The sequence below is a fragment of the Microcebus murinus genome, chromosome 5, assembly GCF_040939455.1.
Source record: "Microcebus murinus isolate Inina chromosome 5, M.murinus_Inina_mat1.0, whole genome shotgun sequence".
NCBI classification, from domain to species: domain Eukaryota; kingdom Metazoa; phylum Chordata; class Mammalia; order Primates; family Cheirogaleidae; genus Microcebus; species Microcebus murinus.
In genome coordinates, this window is record NC_134108.1 from 9,925,395 (window position 1) to 9,932,830 (window position 7,436).

Sequence of the window (7,436 nt, forward strand, 5' to 3'; positions counted from 1 at the left end):
AGAAAACCAAGCCCCACAGAAGAAAGGCAAGTCTGCAAAGAAGAGAGTGCCACAGACAAATGCCACACACTTACACTCATGCGCTGAGTGAAGCTTTTCAACAACTCTACCTGGCAAGCAACATTCCAGGTAAGGAAACAGCCCCTGCTGGATGGCAGAGAAGATGGGTGCTGAAGCCTACAAATGAGCCAAGGTCTAACCAAGTCCAAGGTCATGCATGTCTTTTCCATTACATCAGGATGCCTCATGATGGACTCTTATTCTCTCATAAATCCTCATAATCACTGAAATAAACTAATATACAACAAATATGCCAGGTCTCTCAGAAATATGTCTGCTTCTTCAGAAAGATACTTGCTCAGCAGTAGCAATGTTTCACATTTCTATTTCCAAGGTCATTTATAATTCATTGGGTAAAGTGAATTTACTATAAAAATAAGACCTAGAAACAGAAAATTTAAAGGACATTAAAATGGGTTTATAGCTTTGGTATATGGTCACTGAACCTCAAAATTTGGTTCTTAAAATTTCAGAAATTAGATGCCAAATTCTAGATAAATTTTAGAATTACCAATCATTTCAAAAATAAAGTCATGAAGTATGGTGAGTGGTTTAACTTCTAAGACACTCATCACAAAAAGAAACAGGAGATACTAAGAATTCTGGAACTGCCTCCACTAATCATCAATGCCTCGCTTTCTGAAAGGTTTATTTCAGGACCCAGAAGCAGTAGCTGAATTTACTCCTCAGCCAGCATACATTATCTAAACAGTTACCAAAAATACCCCAGCAATCCAAGTATCTTCCTAAATCTGAACAGACTGTTTTAACTTTTTTTCCAAGAATCTATGTAATGTAGAAAACTGAGAAAAAGAAAAAGGACCATTCTATATAAATTTCAAAGTGATTATATTTTCCTTCTTTTAGTTATCATTCTCTGTAGTGGATCTATATTTTGCTCTGGCACAAAGCCAGGAATTGATTGGTAGAAATGGAAAAGAGTCACTAGATCACATCAACCATATCACCACAACCTATAATTACTTGTTTTGCCAAAATTCACTCCCCCCCTAAAAAAAATGCAGGCCAATAGACTGTTGATCCACATGGTTGCTATTTGCACTTTGTTTAAATGAGCCAGTTCTAAGTCAATGATGTTAAAACACCATGATCCAGGTATAGTGGGTCAACTTCAGCAGTCTCTGCATTACCTGCACACAGAAACAGCAGCAATCCCCAGAACCCTGCTACTGTCTGTGTCTGGCACACAGCTCATTATTAACAAAGTGGGTGCTCAATAAATATTTGCCAACTGATTGGAGTAGATATTTATCTAACATACACATCACAGCATACACAAATGCTAAATGTTTACACCTTAAGGAAATAATTGCTGTTTCTCAGCACAATCTCTTAAATAACAATTCATTTCCTCTGTGCCCTCTATAGAATCTGGAATTAGAAGTACATAACAAATCTGCCAAAGATGCGACCACATATCAGCATCAGCAGCAGTTAAAATACAATTCTAATACGTTGCACACCAAAAAAGCCTATTCACGAGACTAACCAGGATCTAAGAAGCAGCCCTTTGCAGCTGCCTCTAAAATTTAATTTAAAGGCCCATCATCTTAATTTAGTCATTTCATACAAGAACTTCTAAAGTTTTGCAGTGGAATAAAAAAGAAAAATATCAGGAGGAAGCACAAACTTGGTGGCAAAGAACATTATGAAAAAGGACACATCATCACCTGGACTGACTGTTTGCTCTGGGGTGGGGGGGTGGGAGGTGGGCAGGATGCCTAAAAACTTCAAACCCAGAAAGAACAGAACAAAAGTATCTCTGTAAATGATTTTTACTAATAGTAGAAAGATAAAACTAATAATTTTTTCAGAAGAGGCTAAAAATGCAAAAGGTGAGAAAAATAAGAAAAGGGAACAGTGATCGTGGTAATAGTTCATTTATATATCCTATTATCTGACAAAGTCCCAGGTTTCTCTCAAAATACCTTTAAACTTTAGAAAGGCTCCAAAAAGTTGGTTTTAGAACTTCCAATAACATAACTGGCAACGAAACAACTAACCTACACAACACACTTCTACAAACAGACCAAATCTATGAGGATCACCCCAAAGTTAAAATTGAAAGGTAGTAATAGACTAATTAAAAACAAAAACAAAAATACTATTAGCATTCCAATGGAATATCTGTGGAAGAATTTACTGCAAACTATGAAGTGACAAGATTAATGGCTATAAAAACAAGACCGTTTTACTTACAATACATATTAACAGTTAACTATTTTAAAGGCTAACATAAAGAAAGGGAAGAGAAAAAGTTCTCGAGATGGATGGTAGTGATGGCTACACAACAATGAGAATGTATTTAATGCCACTGGATAAAAATGGTTAAAATGGTAAATTTTATGTTATGTAGAGTTTACCACTATAAAAAATATACATATATTTAATTTTTCAGCATCCCATTATGAAAAGAAAAATGTGGTATATTGTGGTATAGGATTTTCTTCTCGATTACATCAAATATGGCTTCCCTTGCAGTCACCTAAGAAGGAATGACTTCTTGTCTGGTTGTCAAGAGTTATCATTCATCAAGTGCCCAACAAAATAATGAGAAGTCATCTACAGAACAACATGGTCAGCAAAAGCTGAATCTCTTTCAATTCAAAAACACTGTCTTGCTTTGAGAGATCTATTCCAGATTCTGCTGCCATCTACCTGATTTCAATGATGGAAATAAGTATATCTACTGGTAAACCACATATGCTAAGATTTTAGGGCTTTAGTCTCTTTCCTGGCAATATATATCACTCAAGAAACAAGTTAATTTCATTATTAGTTCATCTGTCAAACTCAGTAGCCTAATATTCTTGGCATTGATCCATACAGAAGTGAGTTTGAAAACTGCCTACTGGATCCTATTCAAATTACTAAATCTAAAGAAATAGTTTTCTTAGAATTACTCCAAGTCAAAGACTTTGAAAATATAAGATGGTTGGTGAAAACTTACTTTGGAAATACATATTCTACTCTGATAAATTCACTCAGTCGCACAAAGTGAATGGTTAATTAAAACTATAGTACATGTATAGTAATCATTCCATTCACACAGATGTTAGCATGAGGAAAAATAAGCCAATACTTAAGGACACTCAGGTAATGACAATTAATGATATCTAAATCATTTTATTTTCATCAAATTTCTAAGAGAAAAAGTCATTAAAGTATATCAAGTTTTTAGATCAGAATTAATTCACTTAATCACCCAATTAAACCTAAAAGGACCACTTAGTCTTATGCAAATAGCCTCCAAACTGGAAAAAACAATACCATATACTAGTCCTGCATCTATGATATATAAATATATTCTTTGTAGATCAACAGTTTTGCCTGGTTCTTCTCCCCCACACCACAGGGAACTAGAATTTAGGATTCCTCAGCCTCAAGCATGCATACACAGCGAGTGTGCAGCACTACTTTACATATCCACAGAGAATCTGCAAAAACCTCCTGTTCAAGAAACGACACCTCTGAAAAGGCAAGCATTACCAAAAATCACCCAATTCCAAAAAGGCCTAAGAGGTAGATACAGCCCCTTAAATATAAACAGCATTGCAAAATGTCATAAAAATTTCATAGCATCCATTTTGAAAATCTAAATATTACAAAAAAAATTAATGGAATTGAATTTTATTAATATTCATGTTTTCTCCATAAATCTGTTGTTTTAAGTAACACTACAGTTCTATCAAACATAAATATCAATCTCAAATCTACAAATCTATATACACCCCAAAATGAAAGTGACATGAGTGAAATATTAGTCCCTTTTCCACAAACACGGATCAAAGCACACAGGTCCATGAGCTGAGCAGTGTCCATCCAGTGTAGAACAGCAAGAAAAGCCTCTAGATTTAGGACAATAGCAAAAAGCTAATAGTTTCCTCTACCGACATACCCAAAATTTACAACCCTGGTCAGTCTTCAAAATAAGTAAAAAGATTTCATGGAACCCTAACAAATTTTAAATCAAACCACTCTCCTCCTAGGAAAGGGGAGGGTTAAATAAATGAAATGATCATCTTTTTGGTTTGTCTGTGATATTGGTATGTGTCTTAGGGAAATAAGCGTTCCTATTAAATCAGAAGTCATCTCTTTAGATATAACCTGTGCCAAATTATAAAGAAATAAAGTCCATTAATAAGAAATAGAACTGAAAACTCAATCCCATTCAATTACACCTGTTTTCTTTAAAAGGTGTCTGTGTCTAATAAAACTATCAAATGAGTTTATATTGAGTCTTCCTCTACATTGTCTTATATTTTTAAAATCAGATCTCAAACCAAAATTAATGCTTTTTTTTATACCTGAGTGAAGATGTTCTTCAACTCTAGTAAAGGAACACGATATTTAGAGGTTAAGTACATTAATAAAGATGTACAAGTGTGATCTGCATTATTTCCACATTCAGAACACACTTCTGATACAGTATGACGTTGAGAAAAATGGAGCAAGTATAAAAAGCCTTGCCAAAAAATCATTACTAAATATAGAGAAACAGAACCAAAGAAAAAGAGAGGTTAAGGTTTCTCATTATGGACCCAAGATAAGAATACCTTAATTCCCTAGAATGTTCTTATTGCTACAGTATTAACATAAACATAAATTTAATTGATAGCTGTATTAAAGAATGGTTATAATTAAAAAAAACAAAAAATTATCAAAGTATTACAAAAATTAGGATTTCCAATGAAAACAGTTTTAAGCCATGCCTAATTTCATCCCAGATGACTTAGAAAACAGAAAACTGCAGACATTTTTGTCACGTTTTCTTTTTCTGTTTTTTAAATGAGAGGCCTTTTCTATGGATCACAGTTACCAAGTCCACCTCTTCTAACTATATACAGCCATTCATAACCTTGGCAAATATATAAATTTTGGCCACAAAAATTTCTTTACAGGATTTAAAATATCAGATAGCCTAAGATTTCACTGGAAGTGATGTTATGATATGATGTATCTCATATACATTTTAAGTAATCAAGAACCAGTTTGTAGCTTCCTGCTTTGTAAGCTGGCTAATCATTTTTCTTTTAAGGGTAAATAATGCTCTTTTTTATTACATTGCATTATGTTCTATAAAACTAAAGTTAAAATACCATTAATGGAATTCAGTACAAATGTGGACATCATAAAATCTTATGTGAATAGACTTAAATATTCCTTTTGAGACTGCTGTCTGAATACTTATCTCACAAAAATCTAGTAACAAACTGAATTGTAAAACGGCTTATTTCACTTTTTAAAAAGACCCTTCCCCCACAATATATACACGTTTTGTTCCCAGTTATGAAAATATTTGTCACCCAATAGAAACCATTTCCTAAAATCAAAAATGAAACTAAATGTATTAAAGAACCAAAAATATTTCATCATTTAACAACGTGATTTAAAAGTATTTTTTGACCTATAGTCAGGCAGTAATTTAATATTTTGGACAAATGACTGTTTCTTAGTATAATTGTAACTACTACTAAATAATAATAGCCTTCCAAAAAGAAAAGGAAATAAAAAGTGTAAAAAAGACACATTCCACATGTTATACAGTAAACTACCTAAAAGAAATTCGTGAATCTAGGTCATATGTGTGTCATTTTCTCCCCCTCAAAAAAAAAAAAGTATTCCCGGGGGGGTCACACTGAGGACATAATGGATTCACTCTCATTCCAAGAAAACAAAATACTTAAAATGATTGGTACCATTAAGAACTAATACTCTAACATGGACCTACATCTGCCTCTAACTTCATTCGTTGCTAGTTTATAAAGATGTGAATTTTAAACTGCCCCTTTAATAGCAAGCTGACAAAACAAATCTTTTTAAAATTAATTATGTGGGTTTATTTACACAAGGCTTCTCTATAATGTTTTTAGTTGTGTGAAGCAAAAAGAAAAACTGAAATTGCCCGTTTTCTATCAAGACTAGAAAAATATATTGTCCTTAAAAGTAAAATTCCATTAACTAAAGATTTAAAAGCAGTGGGCACCAATGTTCAGCCTAGGATTCACACAATTATTTGTTAAATTCAGCCCTTCATTCACTCTGACAAGATATTATTACTAAAATACACTTTCCTAAAAATAAATGAACTAAATAAAAATATACATACAATCACTGTTATTCCCTTCTAACACATTAGATTTTTTAAACTTTCATATAGCATTAAAATATCTATGAAAGAAAAATTTGGGGGAAGCAACACACTGAGCACAACTTGCTTATAATATAGTTTCCCTAATTCATTGTGTAAATAGTTCAAAAAAGGCTCATATTACCTAATCCAACAAAATAATCAAGGAAAAAAGATTCTTGGGGCATTTCTGTATTTTCCAAATCAAACACAAACATAAAATGATTTTAAGTGTTTCACAGAAATATCCATTTTTTCCCATTTTAGCTAGTTGTTCTCTGGAAAAAATTATTATGTGGTTTTCTCATTTCATGTTTTAAAATATGCCAATTCTACCTAAAACTCCTTATCCACAAATATCTTAAATGGTCAGAATTGTTAAACACAAATCACTAGAAACATACCTTAAATCTTGTTTAATAAATAAATATCACCAAAAAATAAATATCACCAAAAGATATTGCTGCATATCAAAATCTTGAAATTTTTAACATTAAACTGTGTGTGGAAACAATTCAAATTTTTTCACAGTTGAATTTGTGAAGGATAGACTTTCACAAAAGCTTTACAAATCCAAAAATTGGTGGTTTACTTTTTTCAATGGTCTTATTTCAACCCACGATTAAAGTCCCTGGTAAATATGTAATGTGCATATTGTAAGAGTGTCATCAAAGACCTCAATTTTGTAAGTGCCCAATGGACTAGACACCAGGGTAATGTTTTTCTGTATTTAATCCTCTTATTAATAACTATGATTCATAAAAATTTAAGCCTTAAATAATATTGAACCTTACATCTGCTTGCAATAGAGCTCAGTTATTATTTGTGGCAAGAATTTTTGTGACTGTACTGCTCAGCACTTCTATTTACATCAGCAGTGCTAAATGCCCAATGGTGAGAGGGGAGCCAATCAGATGGCAGATTAGATGTCAACTCAGAGGCAGCTGTCTGGAGACTATTACAGCCAGTTTACCTCCACAATTCAAATTCCAAACCTTGCAAAGGAGATCAAGTCAGTCTTTAGGCTCAGCCTACTAGCAAGAAACAGCAAGAGTGAAGGACACTTCCTAATAGCTGTGCAGGATTTGGATGACAGCAAAATAAAGAAAATCCAAATAAATACGATCCCAAAGATCCATTTTCAATGCTCTGCTATTTTACTGGGTTTGCTGAATAAAATGTATGCCTAATCCACGATTAAAATAAGTTCAATTGATCCGGAATG

At 33.0% G+C, this 7,436-nt stretch overlaps 1 protein-coding gene across 9 annotated transcripts in view; it reads right to left on the reverse strand.

Annotated features, from left to right (window-relative positions):
• Positions 1 to 7,436, reverse strand: part of ARID1B (AT-rich interaction domain 1B) — a 400,901-nt gene that overhangs the window by 390,632 nt on the left and 2,833 nt on the right. The gene's annotated exons all lie outside the window — the stretch shown is intronic.